This window comes from Bacillus rossius (genome assembly GCF_032445375.1).
Source record: "Bacillus rossius redtenbacheri isolate Brsri chromosome 4 unlocalized genomic scaffold, Brsri_v3 Brsri_v3_scf4_2, whole genome shotgun sequence".
NCBI lineage: Eukaryota > Metazoa > Arthropoda > Insecta > Phasmatodea > Bacillidae > Bacillus > Bacillus rossius.
The window spans coordinates 22,348,349-22,368,961 of NW_026962011.1; the positions used below are offsets into that span (position 1 = coordinate 22,348,349).

General features: G+C 38.4%; 1 protein-coding gene across 1 annotated transcript in view; it reads right to left on the bottom strand.

The window, feature by feature from the left end:
* Window positions 1-19,802, bottom strand: part of LOC134542266 (protein dispatched) — an 87,179-nt gene extending 67,377 nt beyond the window's left edge. Inside the window, exon 1 of the mRNA XM_063386386.1 lies at window positions 19,738-19,802. The gene's annotated coding sequence lies outside the window, so the exon portion shown is untranslated. The remainder of the gene's footprint in view (window positions 1-19,737) is intronic.
* Between the last annotated feature and the right edge of the window lie 811 nt (window positions 19,803-20,613).

Sequence of the window (20,613 nt, forward strand, 5' to 3'; positions counted from 1 at the left end):
TCTTACTTTACTTACTTTTAGTCCGGGATTTTTCAAAAATGTTATCTAATCCTTTTTAGATTATGTTTATATCCGTCGTGGAATTTTTTCTTCAAAATTTTTAAGTTTTTTTTTTATGAATCTTGTTTTGAAGACCGAGAGTGAAAAAATTCATCAAACTCGGTATAAAACTTTGAATTTGTATAAAATAATGCAAACAACATAAACAATTCTTATATGTATGAATATACACATATTCACGTATACCCACTTAATCATTTCAAATATATTTATTTTTATTTCCAATAAAAAAATTAATGTTATAAGCCTATCTAGTGTAAAATAACCACTCCAATGGACTGAGCTGTGTATTCAAAGTTATTATAATAACACTTAAACAAATACAAGTAATAATGTGATTTTCTTTAACGATTGTGATAAAATGTAATAATGAGTCACATAGAAAATATTAATAAAACAATAAAATGGACGGGATTTGATCACATGAACCATCAATTAACAACTACGCGTAATACCGCAATGCTAAATACACCCTTCTAAACTCTTGGTAAAAGTTGGGTTATCATTGTAATCCCAAAATTACAACGTAATTTTTAAGTTGCTACTATTTCTTTGTGTGTCTATTTAAGTCTATAAAATTTATTATTTAATTCTTTTGCCATCACAGAGATTTATATGTCCCTCGGGGTTCACGCAAGATAATATAAAATACGTTATTGCAGCCACACGAAAACAACTTCGGCACCAACGTGCCTAAAGAAATTTTACTTTAAAAAATGACTGAGCAGTTAGCAACATCGTTAATTGTTGAAACCAAACATTGAACGAACTTTACCAGCTATAATAAAAAATTACATCTGCATTAAAACTAGGAAAAAACTACATTAAAAATTGCCAAAACACCCTTATCACAAATGCGCTAACGCCGTAGGATCAGGCCTTGCCGCTAGAATGCGCTGCGTAATGTGTCTCCCGTTTTATCGACGACTTTCCTATGTTGTCCTGCTACAATATTTGGTATCCAGCTCCCGAAGACCGGATGTGACCGGATGCTGTCTGCGCCGCTTGGCTAGGTTGCGGAGGGTTTGGGTAGTGCGGCGGGGAGGGGGGGGGGGAGGGGGGGAGGAATACAGGGCGGCCGCGAATGAGAGAGACCAAAGAGAAGGGGAGGGGTGATGTCTGGTGACGTCACAGCCATGCCGGCCCGGCCCATCGCCGAAGGGGGAGCCGCCTCGTAACGGACGGAAAATTTGTTTATCGATTTACGGTCGCGAAGCACGGGTCCACGACTCATTCCCCGGATTCGAACCCAAAGACCATATATCTGGAAGAGCTACAGTAGCACTATCTATCGGGTCGATTTTAAACACTACTTGGGTATATATCAAGCTATTTGAGTTGCCACCCGCTGCTCGAACCTAACCTCCGCGAGCCAATCGGAAACCGTGTTTTGTCCCGAGTGCCTTCTGGCCCAGGAATTACCTTCGCGTGGCCTACGCGCTTTCCAAACGCACATGAAAAATTCCCATCTATAGTTTTATAAACCTCCGCTGTCTAGATAACTATCTTATTAATAAGATTCAAAATCAAATAACCACCACTGTTTTTATGGGACATCCGATAAAAAAAAACCATACCTCCACTATCGACATTGATAAACAAAACAATAAATATTTTGACTGCTAATTTTAAACCTAATTAAACTGGGTGGAAAAGGGGGGGGGGGGGTATTTTAACCTGCAAGTTAGCTGTGAAAATTATTTCTTTTATATACTCAACCATTGTCGATTTCGTTGACAACAAAAAAAATTCTCGAAAAGACAGTGTGTTCCTAAATTTTATTTCTCAAGGCTTTGAAATCAAAAGTAACAACACTTCTCGTTCTAGACTTACTTAAGTTTTTTTTTTTCGTTATCTAATTCTTATGGTGCATTTAAACGAAGTCATAAATTAAAGCAGTAGCCAATGAAAAATTAAGTAAATTGCAGTAAAAAAACATCTAGGCCGAGTTTATTTTTGATCTAGTATATTCTATAACATGATAAAAGTCTGAGGATGCCATATTTACTTTCACAAAAAAAAAACGCAAACTAAAATTTATGCCTACATTATTTTGTTTTCGTAGAAACCGTACCTCATTGTTAACTTTATTTTACAGCAATTATTGTCCTTGAAGATGGCTGCGACAAGTTATGACGAAACTTTTGGCACATACCCCATACCCCATGAACGTGGTCTCAACCTAGAAGCCGAAAGGTAACTGAAGGTCCTGTCACGCTGTCAAATTTTCGCTTCCAACCTCCAATATTGTTGTGTCAAACAGAATTGGAGGGTTATGACGTCACCGAAAATGTCACTAGCGCAGCCATGTTTGTTTGACAAGTTGGATGACTTTAAGTTTCCATATAAAATATTTTGTATACGATGTTGAATGCAATCGGCCAAACAAAATCGTGCATATCGAAAACCTAAATGACATCCGTTTCCGTCACGATTCTTTAAAATGTTAAAGGCTACGTGGGCAAATATAGAGGTTATAAAAGTTAAATAACTAAAATAATGATATGAACGACGTATGCGAAATAATTTTATGTATAAAAAGGAAATTATAATTATAGTACTTAAAAAAACCTGAACATGTATTTAGAAAATGTAACGAATATTGTTGAGTTAAAATAATACCTACACTTTAAAAAAAATTGTAAACGCACAAATATAAAAACAAGTTCATAAATTTCGTCCAGCACTGTGAAGAGTTATTGAATTTCAAAATGAGATTAAAATTCGACAGTTTTAGATAGCTTGGGCAAAAAAAAATTGATAGTGTAAGATGATTTATTAAATAATATTTGAGGTAATCTGTTCAAATGAATTTAATGGAGCAAATTGTGAGGTTTTTTTCCGTCCAATACTACTCATCCAACTCTATTGTCAAATATAATATTGGAGACAAATATTTTACAGTGTGACAAAGCCTTAACAAATACTCGTGCGTGTAATCGTGCCCATATCAATGTGAGAAGTTCACGTCCACTCATATCGTCACGTGAGATTTAGCACCCAAAGCTCATTGAGCTCGACATAATGTTGCTCATGACATCTTTGTTTCTAAATAATTACTACACCAAAATAAAAGTTTGTTTTACCCAACAATGTATTCGTTTGTTTGTGGCGAAAGAAATATATACAGCTGATAAATATTTTGTAGCAGGAAATATTTTGTCGGCCCAACAAAATCGTTTTATTCAACTCAACTGCAGTATTTGTAAGGTGTGCAAAATCTATTCTGTTACACATAAAATTTGGCAAGGCCAACAAAAATTTTTATAAGTAAATTTTTTTTCGCATATAATCGAACAAACGTTTTTTTTCTCCTTGTAACTATAAAAAAACACGGTCACCTGAGCGAGTTATAAAAGAGAATAAGTATTTAAAAAAAAGACTAGTTATTTTAAGTTGTGGTTTTACGTTTCGTTGAAGAGGTTATTACAGAAGTAAAGACGCAAAAGAACTGCGGTTCACTAACGGAGTCGGGAATGGCTCATGGAAACGAACTATCCCAGTATTCGCGTGCAGCGACTTCGGGAAACCGCGAAAACTTGGAAGTCATAGTGGCCGGGCCGGGAAAGCGTTCTTCGTAATTTCAGATAGCTGGATCTTCCTAGAAACTACGCCGCATTTCGTCTTCCGAATCTTGCATTTCTAAGTATAAACAGAATAAAAGAAGTGTGTGTTTTTTACTTACGTACCAAAGGTGCTTCCAGCGCGGTGTCGCCTCTGAACTGGCGCGCAGTCTTCTCGTCATGCGTGGGACAACTGTGAAATTTTGGAGGTAGCCTAACCATACCCATAATGTGGAGGAGAAATGAAGATAGAGGTGTAGTGCAAGTTCCTTGAATGCTTTCAACATTCTGTACAAGGGGGTTTCGTGACTTAAGAAGATTATTCTGAAAACACGCGTTGAAGCCATTCCACTCTTCTGAAAGAAAGAAAAAAAAACAGTCCAAAAAGGAAATACGGAAATAACGCATCCACCCTCAGCGTATTCTCAAATGCTTGTCGTCGGGCTACTTTGAGCAGTGGTTTGTCGTGAAGCTGTGCACGCCGTATGCGCTCCCGGTCAGGCGGGGGCAGGCGGGGGCAGGCGGGCAGAGCTGCGGGAGGAACGCGGCTCGCACAAGGGTGCCCGGGTCATCCAGTCGGTGTTGCCCGGTCCCAGGTCCTCGGGAGGACGCCTGTGCCCGCAGCAGCGCCGACACCGTGACCCAGATGGTCGACGCCCAGCGCCTCGTGTCGAGGGGGAGGGGGGGGGATGCGTCAGTCCAACTTGGCCATTAGTTGGAATTGCCGGCGGTGGGAGGAGACCGAGTCGAACAACGAGGACTGCAGCGCAATCAGTATCTGCCGTGTTTTCTATCGTCGGTTCAAGACGTCGCTCTAGCGTCTCCTCACGCAGAGCAGCACATTCTCAGGCACTAGCTTGCCTGGACATTCGCTTTTCACATGCGTTGACTTTAACAATGTCTTATATATATTTATATATATTACTGTAAATTAATGTTTGACATGATTCATCTCTACTAATATTATAAAGAGGAAATTTTTGTTTGTTTGTATTGAATAGGCTCCGAAACTGCTGGACCGATTTGAAAAATTCTTTTTTCATTAGAAGCCGACATTATCCCTGATGAACATAGGCCACTTTTTACCGCGTGATTTATTAACCACATTATTTAAGCAACATATTTTAATAATAGATAAAATTCTCAGGTGTGGGTTAGTGCGCCTGCAAGTAAGAGAATTCGGGACCTCACAAAGCAGTCCGGTAATGCAGATAGCCTATGCCAAGCCCTGTCAGGGATAAGCGTTTTTCCCTCTTTTAATAAAACATTGTTTTCCATAGATACGATCTCAAGCGTGAGTCACCCCGTCTCTAAAAAAAAATAATTCGGGAACCTTAAAAAAAAGTTCGGTGATGCGGATAGCCATGCCTGCTCTGTCAGGGGTAAGCGTTATACCCCATTTTAATAGAATTAATTTTTTTTTAACAATAATTATATAAATTAAAGTGTGTTCCGGTTCTATTTTGTTTGTTTTCTATCGTTCATCCCAATGGGTTGAAAATTTGCCCACTTATCTTCGCAACACGAGGAAGGTGACTGTCTAAATGATATTTCTGAAAAATACCTACATTGCCCGTTCCCGCCCCTTAAAACAGAACGTCAACACTACTTGATGAAATTTTGTTCACTTTGCATTCAAAATAAGGATAAAATTACTGTCTATAATTTATTTTTAAAAATAACACAATAATTACCTTTTCTCAACCCCTAAACCCGAATTTTTGTGAATTTTGATGAAATTTAGCAAACTTTGCGCTAAAATTGAGGTAGAAATTACTGTCTTCAACTGATTTAGAAAAAAATGGGAATGTCAAAATCCACTTCCGTCCCCCTTTTCTACCCTTCAAGGCAGTAATTTTGTCCTTGATGAAAATTTGCGCACATTACATTCAAAATATGAAGAAAATTATTGTTCAAGTTATAATTTATAAAAATGTGTGAGATCACTATGCACGAGTTTTCTGTCAAACCACCCGAATAACCTTTTTTCATCCCTCAAAGCGTAATGTTCGTACATATAAATAAAATTAATCACAATTAATGTTAAAAATAAGAGGAAACTAACTGCCTTAACTGATTTCAAAATATACATCCCCCTCTTCCTGGCCACATTAGGTTTCATAACCCCCCCCCCCCCCCCCCGTCACCCTTTCCCATCCCTTAAAACAGGATATTGGTATTTCTTTATGAAATTTTCTACACTTGGCGTTAAAATTTAGAGCAAGATAACTGGCTATGTCCTATTTTAAAAAATTCTCCCATCCCCCTGTCTTAACGATATTTCGGAAAACCACCCATAGTTACCTTACTAACGCCAAAGTAGTATTATGATAATTCTTTATGAAATTGTGGAAATTCAACGTTCAAGTTTAGAGAAAGTTAGCTGTCTAAATCTAATTAAAATTTACTCTCTTAAAATTATCCATATGAGATTTAATATATTCAATAAATTAAGTGTTTCCGACGCGGACAAAGTCGCGGGTTTCAGCTATGTATCATATAGTCGCTAATTTTTGAGAATCAATTTTCACAATGAAGTACTATTTCTAACGATTGAATAAATCCTACGCGGACGAAGTCGCGGGCCACGGCTATAAAATATATAGAGATAGTGGGAGGTATATATGTAGCTATATATGCAGATATAAAGAGATAAATAAAGATAGAGAGATACATAGATATATAAAGATGTAGATAGAGATAAATATATATTTAGAGAGATGGATATATGATTTATATATGTGTAACTACACAAACATATTACAAAACAAAACTGAATGGGGCATTGCAATGCATGCCGAGCATTAGCTAGATAATGGAATCTTTTCAATATTAGTAATCTCTTATTTTTCTGCTTTTTTCTATAGTGCTTTATTGAGTCTAGATTACATACAGACCACCAATTTTTAGATATATACAGGTAAATAACTATACACTGGCAGAACAACGTCTGTCGGGATCTGAAAGTAATATAAATTATTTTGCACACTTGACATTCAAATTAAGAAGACAATTACAAACTACATCTGATTTCCAAAAAGATCCCCTTCACCCTGTGTTCAGCCCGGGCAACGCCGGGTACTGCAGCTAGTCATAAATAAACGCATCGCAAAATTAAGGCACTGCACCATAACCCTCCCTGTGTATGTATATGCATGCATATTTTATGTAAATTATGTTCTCCGGTGACTTTTCAAAGGGTGTCCATACAAATCTTTAGAAATATTTTCGTGACAGGAGTCACACATTTCCTTAACGAATTTTTTTAAAAATTATTTCTCTATTTTGCAATGTTTTAAAAATAAATAAAGACAATCCAGCCCATAGCATCCCTAAAGCTGTACAAGGTTCAAACAGAACCTTGTATACGTCATTTTACATTAAGTATGACTATGCAATAAAACACCATCAGGGAAAAAAAATATGTTCAAAGCGGTATTTCAAATTACTCAAGAGTTCAGAGTCGGGTCTGTTTACGAAAAGCATTTAATAATATGCTGAGGGCCGAAAAGTAGTTTTGTTTCCGCATTAAGTTTTTAAACTGTATTTTTAAACAAGTTAAAATGGCTGAAAGGCATGTTTTCAGAGTATTGTTTAGGCATGAAACAACCGATACAGATTCTTGAAATAACTCAAGGGACTTGCATTACAACCTTATCTACATTTTTTCCGGTATATAATGTCACGGTCACCGCTCAAATGACATAGTTGTCCCGTGCACGACGAGAAGACTGTTCGCCAGTCCACAGGTTTGCGCTTAGAGGAGATAACCGCGCTAGAAGCACCAGCGAGCGTCAAGCTTATCATCCCGCCTCACCAACACAGATACACCCCTGACGAGGCGGGCCATGGTGAACAACAGGCCGAAACCCATTCAGTGTGTTGCGACAGCTTGCTGAAGATGCGGTAGCTATGTTTGGAACTGACAGTCGGAACTCCCTGCTACGCCCACGGCGCGCACAGCACAGACGTCAGCTTGGTTGCCTGCTCCCGAGACGCGTCATGTGATACACACACACATGGGCATCGCAACCGGGGGGGGGGGGGGACACGTCCCCCCCAATAATAAAAGTCTTCAATTTCGTCCCCTCCAATAATATATTTAGTTTCGTAGTTATATTAAAAATATGATTTCTGTGATATAACCCATACGTTGCGCACGATGCATTTAGTCAAATCGTGGTAATGTGAGCACTTTTTAATTCGATCTTCGTGTAAAATCAAAATCAGGTCCGATACCGAGGAGAGATACTATAATAATTGTGAATAAAATCACTTTATTACTTATGTTTGTGTACATGTGCGAAATATTCTTAATACTGCTGCGGCATTTAAGTGTAACATTCAGGTTTCTCCTGACGTTTAAAGTAATGACTTTGTGTGGATATAGCACCAGCAGATAATGTTAACTGTGTTTTTACAAATGTTCTCTGAAAATATTTTTTTTAAAAAAATAAATTATATATTGCAACCAACATTAATTAAAATATTTAGGAAAGAAAAATGCCTAAAAACCACATTTTTTCACCTTCAAACCCCACATTTTTTCGGGGTATTTTTTTCCAGGGGATGGATATTCCTCAACAACTAAATCAATTGAAGTCCCCCCCAAAAAATATAACCTTGCGACGCCCATTACACACACACACACACACTAAGGTGAAATAAAAACTGAGAGAAAAACATTATTTTTTAAAAAATATAATTCGTAATAGTGCAGAAAGGTTGCCTTTCATAGTTCTTATGAACCTGCAAAAATTTGGAGTCAATAAAAAAAACACTTTGAGGGGCCGCAAGTCACTTAAAAGTTGCATTTTTCCACATATTTTCATCTATATTGCTTAATCAAGAAAATATATTCGATTTAGATTTTTACCTTCTAATAGCATGGTAAACTTTATTTTTGTATTGCTGTAGACTCTATAAAAATGTAGAGTCAATCAAATAATGTCTTGAGGTGCCGCAAATAATATTAAAATTTGAATTTTTACAAATTTAAACAATGTTTTCACTTTTCATGTTTTATTCGAAATAAGGAGTTTTATCGGTGATTATGCTCTCACTGAAATAAATTAACAAAGATTAGAATGAAACTGAAGCGTGTCGTCAATAAAATTTTATTTAATCATTTTAAAACAATGTTACAGAATACAAAATAAGCCATGCCTTTCAACTACAAGATAAATATATAAAATAAACTTCGAAAAAAAAAAAAATCAAGCACTTGGGATGTTGAAAAGCTTTAGGAAAAAGTAGTGTTTTACTCAAACTTAAAGTGTTTCATTCTTTTAAAACATGGCATTATTCTGTGCGATTCCAATTTTGACATGATAAAGCCATAACGCGCCGGTTTTCCAAAAACCATGGACGACAAGCGCGGCTCCATAAGGGGGGCGGTGGGGACGATAGCCCCTCCCGAGACCAATTTTATTGATTAGTGTATATTTATGTTTACTTAAATATTTAATTTCATATGTTAAACTTTTATCTCATCAAAAGTTGCATGGAGCTACTAAGGCTCTGTATTTGAAACCTGTAATTTGTAAATAATATTCCAAGGCCAATATCTGACCACTTTCATTTTTTGTAACTACGACCTTTCTTTGTGCGATAGCCCCTCCCGATAAGTCATCCTGAAGCCGCCATTGATGGACGAAGCCTCTGTTACCAGCTTCACTAGTCTTTCGACAGCTTGAGTGTGGCATGATAATATCAGAAGTGTCATGTGCGGTAGATCATCCCCAGAGCTGCTTTTTATCATAGTAACAAGGTGTTGAAGTTCACTGTCCTGTATGTGTTTGGTCAAGGGAGGCTCGGTTACTTGACACTCCTGAAAATTAATCATACCGATGTAATCCCCAGCAGTAAAATGGATATCTAGGATCTCGAATTTTATTATTTGTCCAGAAGAATGGGTTTGGGCTTTTACAATTTGTCTTAACCCCAATTCTTGGATTCCATTACGTTCATCTTTCAACATTGCCAGAAGAAGATTTTTCAGGTGTTGCATAGTACTTGTTTCGTTGTATCACTGTGTCAATAACTTCAAACAAAGTCCGGGGAAAGTACCACAATGATTTAAACAGCAGTTATAGGTGTTGTGGGTTTTTCGATGGTTTGTTACTTGCAATTTAAAGTCTAAGAATTATACTTGCCATCGTGAGCCACTGGGAATCGGCAAGTTTTCCCGGGTTTCTATTGGCCAGATCAGATGAACACACGCCATTTGAAATTGCATGAACCATTTCAAGAAGGTATTTTTGGTTACTACTTAAGTCACTGAATGCAGTCAAACCAAAATGTAGAGATCCTTGTATTGAGTGTAATTTCAGTATTGGTAACTGTTTGCAAGTTTCTAGCTGCTTTCCGATACCAACCAAAAACAGAGTTAGGCCCCGAAGTTTTGCCTTTCGGAAACTGGAACAAATGTCGCAAATGAAGCTCATCTCAGCGCAAATGAGCCATCGAAGAGGCCTTCCAACTCTTTCTCGGGAAGAGTAATTATTCCTCATTTTGATCCTGCGTTGCTGTTAGTTCCATCACACCCTACCGCTATTATTGTAGATGTATTGTTTTCTTTTTCTTCCATAATTCAATAAATCTATTTTTTATTTAAAGCGAGGTGCCAGATTGTGGGATTAAGTGTCCCAAATATCTTGAACCAGTTTCTTCCACTACAGTTGTGTGTTCTACAACAATGGATCCTCTAAGTTTTTAACACTTATTTTTGTTGGACAATCGTTCTATATTTTCTACTATCAAAATACAAAAACAGAAAATTCTATCTCCAGATTCAGCCAACTCTTCGTTACTTTTGTTCGTGACCATCTCACAATTCTCTGCCTTTCTCGGCTTACTTTGCTTGTGTCAGTGTTTTATAAGACCCACATCGAGAAGCACTACACTGGCAATAATAGCCCACGTCGTGAAGCACTGCACTAGCAATAATAGCCCACGTCGTGAAGCAATGCACTGGCAATAATACCCCACGTCGTGAAGCACCGCACTGCTTTACGATCTGAAACGCAGGTTCTGTCACAAATTGATGCTAATGTTGGTAACTTTACTCGCATTTGTGACTGCGAGGTTTATGGATCGGAAGACCACGATGGGCCTATTGATGAAGATGGTTTACCCTCTTTATTTGACTTCCATCTTCCTCTTCAATAATGTAACTTGAATCTACAGTATCTACAGCTACACTCATAGTTTCAGAACTTTCCGAAAGTCTCCCACTTCGTTTGTATTCATTTATGAACCCTGGTACTTATCATTTTCCAGTCTTTCCTTTATCTTCTCGTTTCTACTTACATGCTTGATCAATTCTTTAGTAGTTTTTTTATCAACCCACCCATTTTCATTTGTTTCAATGTTCTTCGGTCTTGCAAACAAGACTTCCGTTTATGGAATTTTTTTGGTTTTCACATTTGCATGATGCAAATTCCGCGCAGTTGCAAGCAGCTACATAAAAAAAGTTTTCCGAATCATTTTTGAAAGCATATAAATTTAATTAAAATTTCTGACTTTTCAACTTTTCGTTAAGAGAAAGTTCCTATATTTTCCGTGATACGTTTCTATCATCTTCAGGGTTAGGTTTCGTGACACAATGAGGACAGAATCTGTAACCCACATTTCTTCAATTTTCGCAACCAAGGTAGGGAAAATTTAACTTACGGTTGGCTCCTTCTTGCTTTCTGCTCGTATTACTTTCCGTAAATGAAGGTAGCATCTCATCTCATCTCATCTCATCTCATCACATCACTGTTACTTGGCAGAACTTGTTCATTCAATCGTGATGGAAAACCAGAAACAATACACTCATCCACGCCACGAGTTTATACACTACTTGCTTTAGCCGTCATTGTTTACAAAAACCAAACGATATGTTTTGTTCCTTCTTTACTAGCAGACTGAAAAACGATAATGGAAATGGCAAGTATAGAGGAAAAATTTCTGAGGAGTGGGAGCCTTGTAGCGGAAGGAAGGGGGGAGAAATAAAAAATAGGATACCTGTGTTTGTTTATACTTGTCGATTCCAGGAAACATGAACAACTCGATCAAGTATTACCAAGAGTTTTCCCTCCTCACTATCACTCTATAATGTCAACGCCCGAACAGTCTGCAACGATTATTAATTTTTTATTAATACTCCAGCAATTTTTTTTATTAATACCCCAGCAAATATTAATATTTTTCTTCACTCTTCTCTATCAATAAGATACGTCCCTACTCTAAATTCCACTTAATCAATTTTTGTACGGTTTTAGAATAAAAATAAATAAAAAGTGTCAAAACGACCAAAATCATGAAAATTTCGAATGAAAACAAGCTGAACGCATATATAGTCTTAAAGTGTTTCCTAAGGCTTTAAATTCGGAGCCAAGTAACTGTGTTATTGCAAATAATAGAGTATGATGTTTAATTGGAAAAAAATTGCAACCACCGCAAAACATGTCGCAGTCGTTAATTGTTAAAAAAAAAAAAAAAAGAGGTAACAACGCGATCTGAATAACAAATGTATGGAAAATAAATATATTTCCCTATTATTTCCTTGAAGTATTTTTACACTAGTGAAAAGTTTTGCGTTGTTTGTAGAACTCTTGTTTAGTTAAAAGTTACAGCTCACTGTTCCTAAAAGTGACGCTCGTTGATGTTTCTAGCGCTGTATCGCCTTTAAGCGCAAGACTCTGAACTGGCGTGCATTCTTCAACTGTGAGATCTGTGTGATGATCACAATTGATGACGTATAAATGAAGATAATTGTGTATTACAAGTCTCTTGGGTGCTTTCGTGAATCTCTACCGGGAGTCTCGTGCACAAAATTTATTTTAAAAACTCCCGTTATAGCCATTTTTATTTTTCTAAGAATACAATTTAAAAAAAAAAATCCGCAAAAAGAACTACCTAACCGTCCTCAGGGTATTCTTGAGTGCTTTTCGTAAAGAGGCCTCACTTGGGATGACTTGAGCAGTTTTCAAATCACCTGTTTTTTTTTTTTTTTTTCCCCTCTGAAGTTCTGCGCACCGTACGTTTATGTATGTGCTTAGGTAGACAAGGCTCTCAAAAAACTTTTTTTATATTATGTATTTGAATTAAAACAAGTTTTTTTTTTTTTCAGCTGTGATCAAAGTTTGTCGTCTTAAGACTGACTTCCTGTGTATATGCGCCCCTCAGGAAGGTGCGCGGAATTTCATTCCTTTTTTTTTTTTTTTTTGTTGGGGAAGGGGGGAGGAGAATAACCACGTTCCCCGCTGTTTGCTTTCAATTTTTTTTTGTTGGTGGGGAATGATAGATTTTGTATATTTTTATGATTTCTAGTGCCGGCGGTGGAGGGGGGGGGAGGGGAGTATCTCCCGCGCCCCCCGGACAGTGTACCTACGTCCCAGGCGGCCCAGCGCGACGTCGCGGCGGGGAGGGGAGGGGTCGAGAGCGTGTGTACGGCGCTACGACGACTGGTCGATACCCAGCCTCCCCAGGACCGGGCTATCGACGCGCGGCGGCCGGGGTCGACCCTGACCTGAGGCGACGCGAAGGGCCCCGCTAGTGCGCGTGCGGGGAGGCGCCCCGTGCCCAGCTGGGCCGACGGCGCCGCTTTCCCTTCACCTTCCCGCGGTTCATTCCTCTTTTTTGACGTGAATACTTCTCATACATCGGCACGCCACTTTCAAAAAATTGACATACTTTGAAACGCTATGAAATTTTAACTGGGCCTGTATGTGTGGGGGGAATTGGGGGGGGGGGGGGGAGCAAAAGGTTGACGCGTGCACCATTATAAACAGTTTTATTTTATATTTACAGGTCACTACAAGCAATAGGAAAGTATCTCAAACGGTTCGAGTCCGGGTGACTCATCTGCTTTGAGAGAAGATAATGGAAACCATGACCTAAAGTAATTTTAATCAAAATTAATTTTGTGCAGAAAATAGTTAACTATTTAAACCATTCTACGCAAGATTAAAAAAAAATGATATTAAAACTTTGAAACGAAATTACGAATAGTGCTAAAAAATTACAATTCGGAGACATTTGGTGAATTATTATAACCGGAATGGCAAGAGACGCTTAGAAAAAAAAACCTGCGAGGATTCAATACATGTGCTTCTCGTCGGTGCCGAACGGACAATTTACACGACGTTTTTAAGTTAAAAAAACTCGCGGCCGTGTACCCTTTCAACCTACCCTAATTTTTAAAATATATTTTACACCTATTTAAAGCAGTATTAGAGTAATATAACAGTAGTACATTTTGGGGGCTTCGGCAGCAGAAATAGGAGTGAGGATTGTGTCAATCCGTCATCTTGGATTGTGACGAAACGACCTTCAAATTTGCCAAAATTGACCCAGAATTCGCCGAAATAAATTAAAATTTCTAGTTTTTAGGAAAACATTTCCACCAAACAATATATTTTAAAAAAACTGAAGATAAAAAATTTCAATTTTTGAGACAATTCCCATAAAAAATATAAAATTTGAAATGCCTCAAAATTGGTTTGTCTTAAAAAGAACTAGATGTCACCAAGTGGCTTAAATTCCCCATCTACCAGCCGCTAGTAAGACGCTGGGGACCTTTGACCTTGACTTCGGCCACCATCTTAGATGACCTTGGCCCCGGCCGCCATTTTAAATTCAATTTCATTTAATTCCGCCATTTTGAGTTATGGCATCACGTCCACCACTGTTTTCTAGATCTTCCGCCACCTTGTATTCCACCAGCATGTATTCCACCAGCTTGTATTCCACCACCTTGTATTCCACCACCTTGTATTTCACCACCTTGTTTTCTAGAACTTTCTGCCATTTTGAATGGCATCACATCCACCATTTTGAATTCTGCGATTTTGTTTTCTATAACTCTCCGCCATCTTGGTTTCCGTAATTTGGAATTATTACGCTATGTCCTCGTTATGAAAATATTTACTATACAAAAAATCGAAAATAAATTAAATTTATCAAAAATATTTAGTTGCAATTTTAATAAAATTTTAGAATAAAAAAAACGATGAGAGCAAAAACAAATGGCGGAATGTGCTTCCTTCCTACACTAGGGCTACCAGCAGACTCACTCTCCACCACTAATATTAAGGAATATATATTAGGCCTACACCAACCAGTATCATGTAATGACGGCCATATTGGATCCGCAATCTTGTTTATGTCTGCTAGATGTTTCTGCCGTCATATTGGTTTATTTTTTACACAATAGAGTGCAGAAGTATCAATCACCAGACCATCGTAGCATTCGATCTTGGCCGTCATATTGAAAATCTGTAATTATTAGCATAAAAATAGGGAAAAACTTCCAAAATCATTTTAAAAAATCATGAAGTAGAATATTTATTGATTATATCCATTCATGTACTTGATTCAATCCTTGATCGATACAAAAAAATTATTTAGGGGGAAAAAGGCTATGTATCTAATTAAACATAAGTTCAATTTAACATTTAACATACATAAAAGTGCCAGGTTCGATAAATAAAACGACACAATTTTTACAAATAACAATTTGTTGGCTTAAATTCTACAATACTACAGAAACAATTGCAAAGGTTAGCAATCAAGCATTTATTTGTGCATTAGCTTGAACTGACTACTTCTCAGCTCCAATAGATTTACTGAAAGGTTTCAAGTACATGTTGACGCTCATCGACGTGTTTAGCAAGTTCGGTTGGGACAAACCTGTGAAATCCAAGACTGCAACCGACGTAGCCAAGTAGGCCATGGCCAATATTTGGCGTGATGGTCGTGTGCCGTCGCACCTGCAAACGGATCTCGATAAAGAACTCTACAATGCGACCTTCAAGGCTTTGATGAAGAAATTTGGCATCAAACACTACTCTACATTTAATCAATTTATGTCAAAGCCCCCATTGTTGAAAGGTTTAACAGAACATTGCGCACCAAGATGTGGGGACAGTTCACGGCTAACGGAAATTACAAGTGGCTGGATGTCATAATAAGCGAATACAATTCCACAGAGCATTCTACCACGAAAATGAAGCTTAAATACATAGAGGATGATCACTTGCTTCGAACAGTGTTTTCCAACAAAGAAGAAAGACTCACGAAAGAATAAAGCTAACGTCGCGTCGATGACATTGTGCGAATCTCCGAGCAAAAAGGCATCTTCTAGAAAGGTTTCACTGCGAATTGGAGTCATGAACTTTTTCGTGTGACACATGTTCGTGAATCGGAACCTAGGACCTACTACCTCGAAGATTTGGACCACAAGTCTATTCGTGGCGGCTTCTATGCCGAAGAGATTCAGCCTACGATGTATTCCGACACGCAATTAGAAGAGAAGATTATCAAAAGAAGAAATGGACGATTCTACGTCAAGTGGTGGGGCTTCCCACCTCGCTTTAATTAGTCGGTAGCATAAGCATAAATCGAGAAACGGTAAAGAATTTAGTAATTTGCTTTTTTTTTTATGTACTTGTAGTAGTGTAGAATTTATGTGATAAATTATTTGCTTGTAAAATAACTTTTGTTTTATTTCTCGAACCTGTCACTTTTGTGGTAGGTATTTTTTAATTAAATTACCTTTTTTGTATTGACCAAGGATCGAAGCAAGGTCAGGAATCCAACGATTCAATCAGTTAATTAATGAGTGATTTTTTGATGATTTTTGGAATTTTTCCCAAATTTCTATCTTAAAAATTACGGATTTTCCATATGGCGTCCAATATGGCGGAAATCATGGCAATAAATGATTACTGCACTCTAGCAAATAGAAATCAAACTAATATGGTGACAGCATCCTCTAGCAGACTAAAACAAGATGGCGGCCTCCAGCAGAAGAAAACAAGATGGCGGACGTGACGACATACTAGCTTACCTTCCAGATTGTAATTTAAGTATTCCGAAAACTTTTAAAGGCGTAGACTATTTGAGCATTTATTGCCGCGATGTTGTTTTAATTAAATAAATCACTTTTTGACTTGTTGAATATTTGCATGGTGAAAGAAAAATTTTTTTTAATCCACTTAGGGACAATTTCATTAGTTGACGTGGATTTACATTTGTTATCAAAATAATTCCGGGGAAGATATTTTTTTCTACTGTTTTACAATTTAAAGTTTTAAGGATGATGATGTCTTGCGACTTTAGTGCTTTAAAAACACCGCGATTTTCTTGCGTTGTAGCGTATTTGCGTTCCCTGGGTAGTTTATAAACCCGGCCTTAAAATTACAAATGTAACTTGTATGTTGACAATCATTTGTGGGAACATATAATAACATCATGAGCTAAAAACTATGTTACTTAAAGCAATAGATAATATTTTCCAAAGCTTTTGGAGAAATGTAAAGTATCTGGTGTCTTAACGAGCTCTCTCTTGCAGATCTGCACGCTTGCCGATTGTGTTTCGGATCAGCGAGGTGTGCGTAAAGGCGACGGGGCACTCTACGCGCGTGTCAAAGTCGCCCTTAGCGCCCCCTCTTGATCCCGAGCCAACGAGCAGGAAGGGTAGGGAGGACGGGCTATGAGCGGAACCATAGGGGCGCAACTGAATAGACGGAATACGGCCACTAAAAAAAATCTGTGCGGTTGAGAAATGGCAACATCAAAAATCAATTTTTAAATGTAAAGACAATTTTTACATTTCTTAAACATAAACTTAAATAAAAAAAGTAAATTTACAAACATTCTTTGTCCAGAATTCACGTAATGTATTAACGGAGTGGCGTATTGAGTATAATGGCAAAATATTATACTTTGAAATAATTTTTGACAGTGTTGAATTATCTTGGTGGCAATTAAATTAGAATGGATGCCATGTGCACATGTGTAGACGTGTGGAAGTGTGTATTTTTTGCAACTGAAACTGATGTTATGATTTTTAACACTCATACTTTGCGGCTATGAAACAAAGGAAAGATAAAATCGTTTTAACATATTGTTTTGGTTGCTCCGTATTGTAAAAAATATATAATCGTAATCTTTTATAGTGGATATTTCGACCAACGAACGACCGCAAGAAAAAAATAATAATAATGAAAAAGTGAAGGTTGCTGACATTCACCTTTTAAACGTTAACACCTTAAGGTTATTAGGTTGCTGATTTTCAAAGAAAATAAGAGCTTTCGTTAAAGCAGAGTTACGACTCTTTTATCTTCCTTGCTTTGTGGGCGGGACAGCCACTGGTCGGCCACCAATGAGATCGGCCTTGCTTGTGACGTGTCGTGGGGCTGGGAAGTGGTCTCCTGGGAATGTTTCAACTCGCGGGGCGTGTACACGTGGAACGAGTAAACTCACGAGTTTCACAGTGTGCCCCCACCCCCACCCCCCTCACCAAGTATTTTGCAAAATAAAACAGGTATGTGTAATGTTTATTTTTTTAAATCTTTAACCACGGTACTATAAAACGTAGCATGTTTTTACACCAAATTGTAACATATTCTACGGTATAACGTAACTCCAGGTAGCTATCACCTAGTTCTTAAAATTTGAACACGAAAATATCGCGTGAATAACAATGCAGGTTTCATAGGCCTACACTAAGGAGGTCGTTACACAAAGTTTGGGTTTTGAATATGAATCGCACGCGAAGACGTCACATGTGTTGGTTATTGACAAAGTGGATAAAATAGTAAGCAGACTTGTAGGCCATCATTGAAAAAGGCACCAAAAAAAAATCAAGTATTTTACAATTTTGCCTGTTCCTCAATGTCTTTACCAGTCCCTCTATTTCTACTGCAAGTAAACACCAGTTAGTAGTGAGTTAAGTGTTATCACGTCATTGTTGTGCTTCCAATAGACATGGGGTCAGTTCTGTCACGCCCAGTTTAGTCATAGGACCCAGCCCTACACTACGTAATACACCTTTAGAAATTACAGGAAATTTACGGACTTTTCAAAGCAAAATTCTCCTCAAATAATCGAAGAGTTATTCGCAATCTCAGATAACTGGGTCCTCGTAGAACAACGCCGTATTTAAACTACAAAATTATATTTTTCGTTATAAACAGGGTAAACACAAATGCGTTCTTGCAATAGTCTTAACAATTTTTGAAGTTGTGCTGATATACCAAGCTTATTCTGGTCGATTCATTCTCAAAGTGAGTGAACTTTGAACCCGCAAATTAACAAATCTAACGGTTAATTTACGAAGATCTCTGGATAATTTGTAGCCAGCGTTCTTCGTAAATTTAAGGTGAACACTGTTAACAGTGTATTTACGACGATCACTAAACTCTCGAAAGAACCTCGCACATTGAGGGCGTAACACAGGTGTAACCGACGTAATTAACTGACCCCGAAAAAAAAATAGTATTAATAAAAATGCACAGTAAGCCAAAAGCGACGCAGACTGAGCGACGGAATCATCCGTGCGAATCGCTGCAGGTCAACAAAAGAAAATCATTACCGTGTGCCAGAGCAGGGCGGGAATTCGGAAAACACATACACTGGGCGCGTATGCAGTGGAACACACGGCCGGCAGCGAACTCGACGTGGTCACGCTAGGGTGAAACACTGCTCGCTTTGCTTCAAATAGAGAAGTATTGAGTCTTGAGTTTTGTCATTATTCGTGAAAGTCACGAGAGAAAAAAATCAGAACCAAAATACTATATATATATAATATAAAATATATATAAAGATTTAAATAAAGTTTTAAAACGGCTAAAAACAAACAATTCAATTTTAAGAGTAGACCAATCTTCACGCAGAGCCTCCGGAAGTGATACGGAAACGGAGACGGATTTCACGGAGCGAAGTATTAACAACTGCACGCATGCGGCCACAAACTCGTACGGATTAGCTCGGCAATGCTGACGTCCTCCGTTTATGCTACGTGACTCCGTAAGAGCAATAGAAGCAGAGTATTTGGCTGCGGTGGTATTTCATGTTTATGTTCTAAATGCGTTATGTACTATTATTACTTTGGGGTTTATTATATAATTCTGACCGTGATATGAACTCGAAGCTCAACATTTTATTTGTTTTTAAATCAAATTAATATTTCTTAACCGTGAAAATGCAATCGCATTGGTTGCCATCCGTCATGTTTCTGTGCATTGTTGGGAATGTTCCCGGAAGGTCTGTTCTACGTTCACGCGAGAGTGTAGAACGGGTGGTGACGAAGGGTCTCTTCGCAAGCGCGGCTCGCACTGACCTGCTGAGGCTGGAGCCCGCCTGCGACACCAGCTCGCCCGCCAGCACTCCAGCTCGGCCGCTCCGCTACTACGCAGCTGGCCGTAGTAGCGCGCCGCCAGCGCCCCTGGCGGCCGCCCGGCCGTTGCCCTGGAGACAGCCTCATCCTCCCCACCCCCACCCCCCACCCCACTTTGACGGGTTGGTTTGGGGGGGTGGGGGGCGGCGTCTAAAACTCGCCCGCGATACAAAAAAAAAACCTTTATAAATTTACCTATACATCAGGAGCGCAACAACAGGGGGAAGGAAGGGTATTTCCCCCCCCCCCTTTTCTGAAACCTTGAAGTGGGGGCGAACGGGGGCAAAGAAAGTGCTCCATAATCAATTTTTAGGTAATAAAACTGCTTAAATAGCACCATTTTCCACCTTGAAGTACAAATTTTCCCGGGGGAGAACCCCCGGACCACCCGCTTCAATAGGGGGGGATCGATGATTCTTTATAAAAAGGTATATTTCCCCCCCCCCCCTCCTTTGGAAATTTAGTTGTTGCGCCCCTGCTATACATGTGTATTTCTCAGTTTCTAAATCTCTGCGCTCTCTCCCTCACCGGTTTACACAAACACGATGATATGCCTCCGAGTGTGACTGGCCGGGTCTAGGCATATATATTTTTTTCTTATAAAATATAAACAAGTTAGAGCGTGGGCGGCCGGGGTAGAAAAAAAAGGTTGCTGCCATTACAAACTAGGCTTGCTGTGTACAATAAAACATATATATTTTTTCTTATAAAATATAAACAAGTTAGAGCGTGGGAGGCCGGGGTAGAAAAAAAAGGTTGCTGCCATTACAAACTAGGCTTGCTGTGTACAATAAAAATGGTCTAGGCTTGATGTGTCGG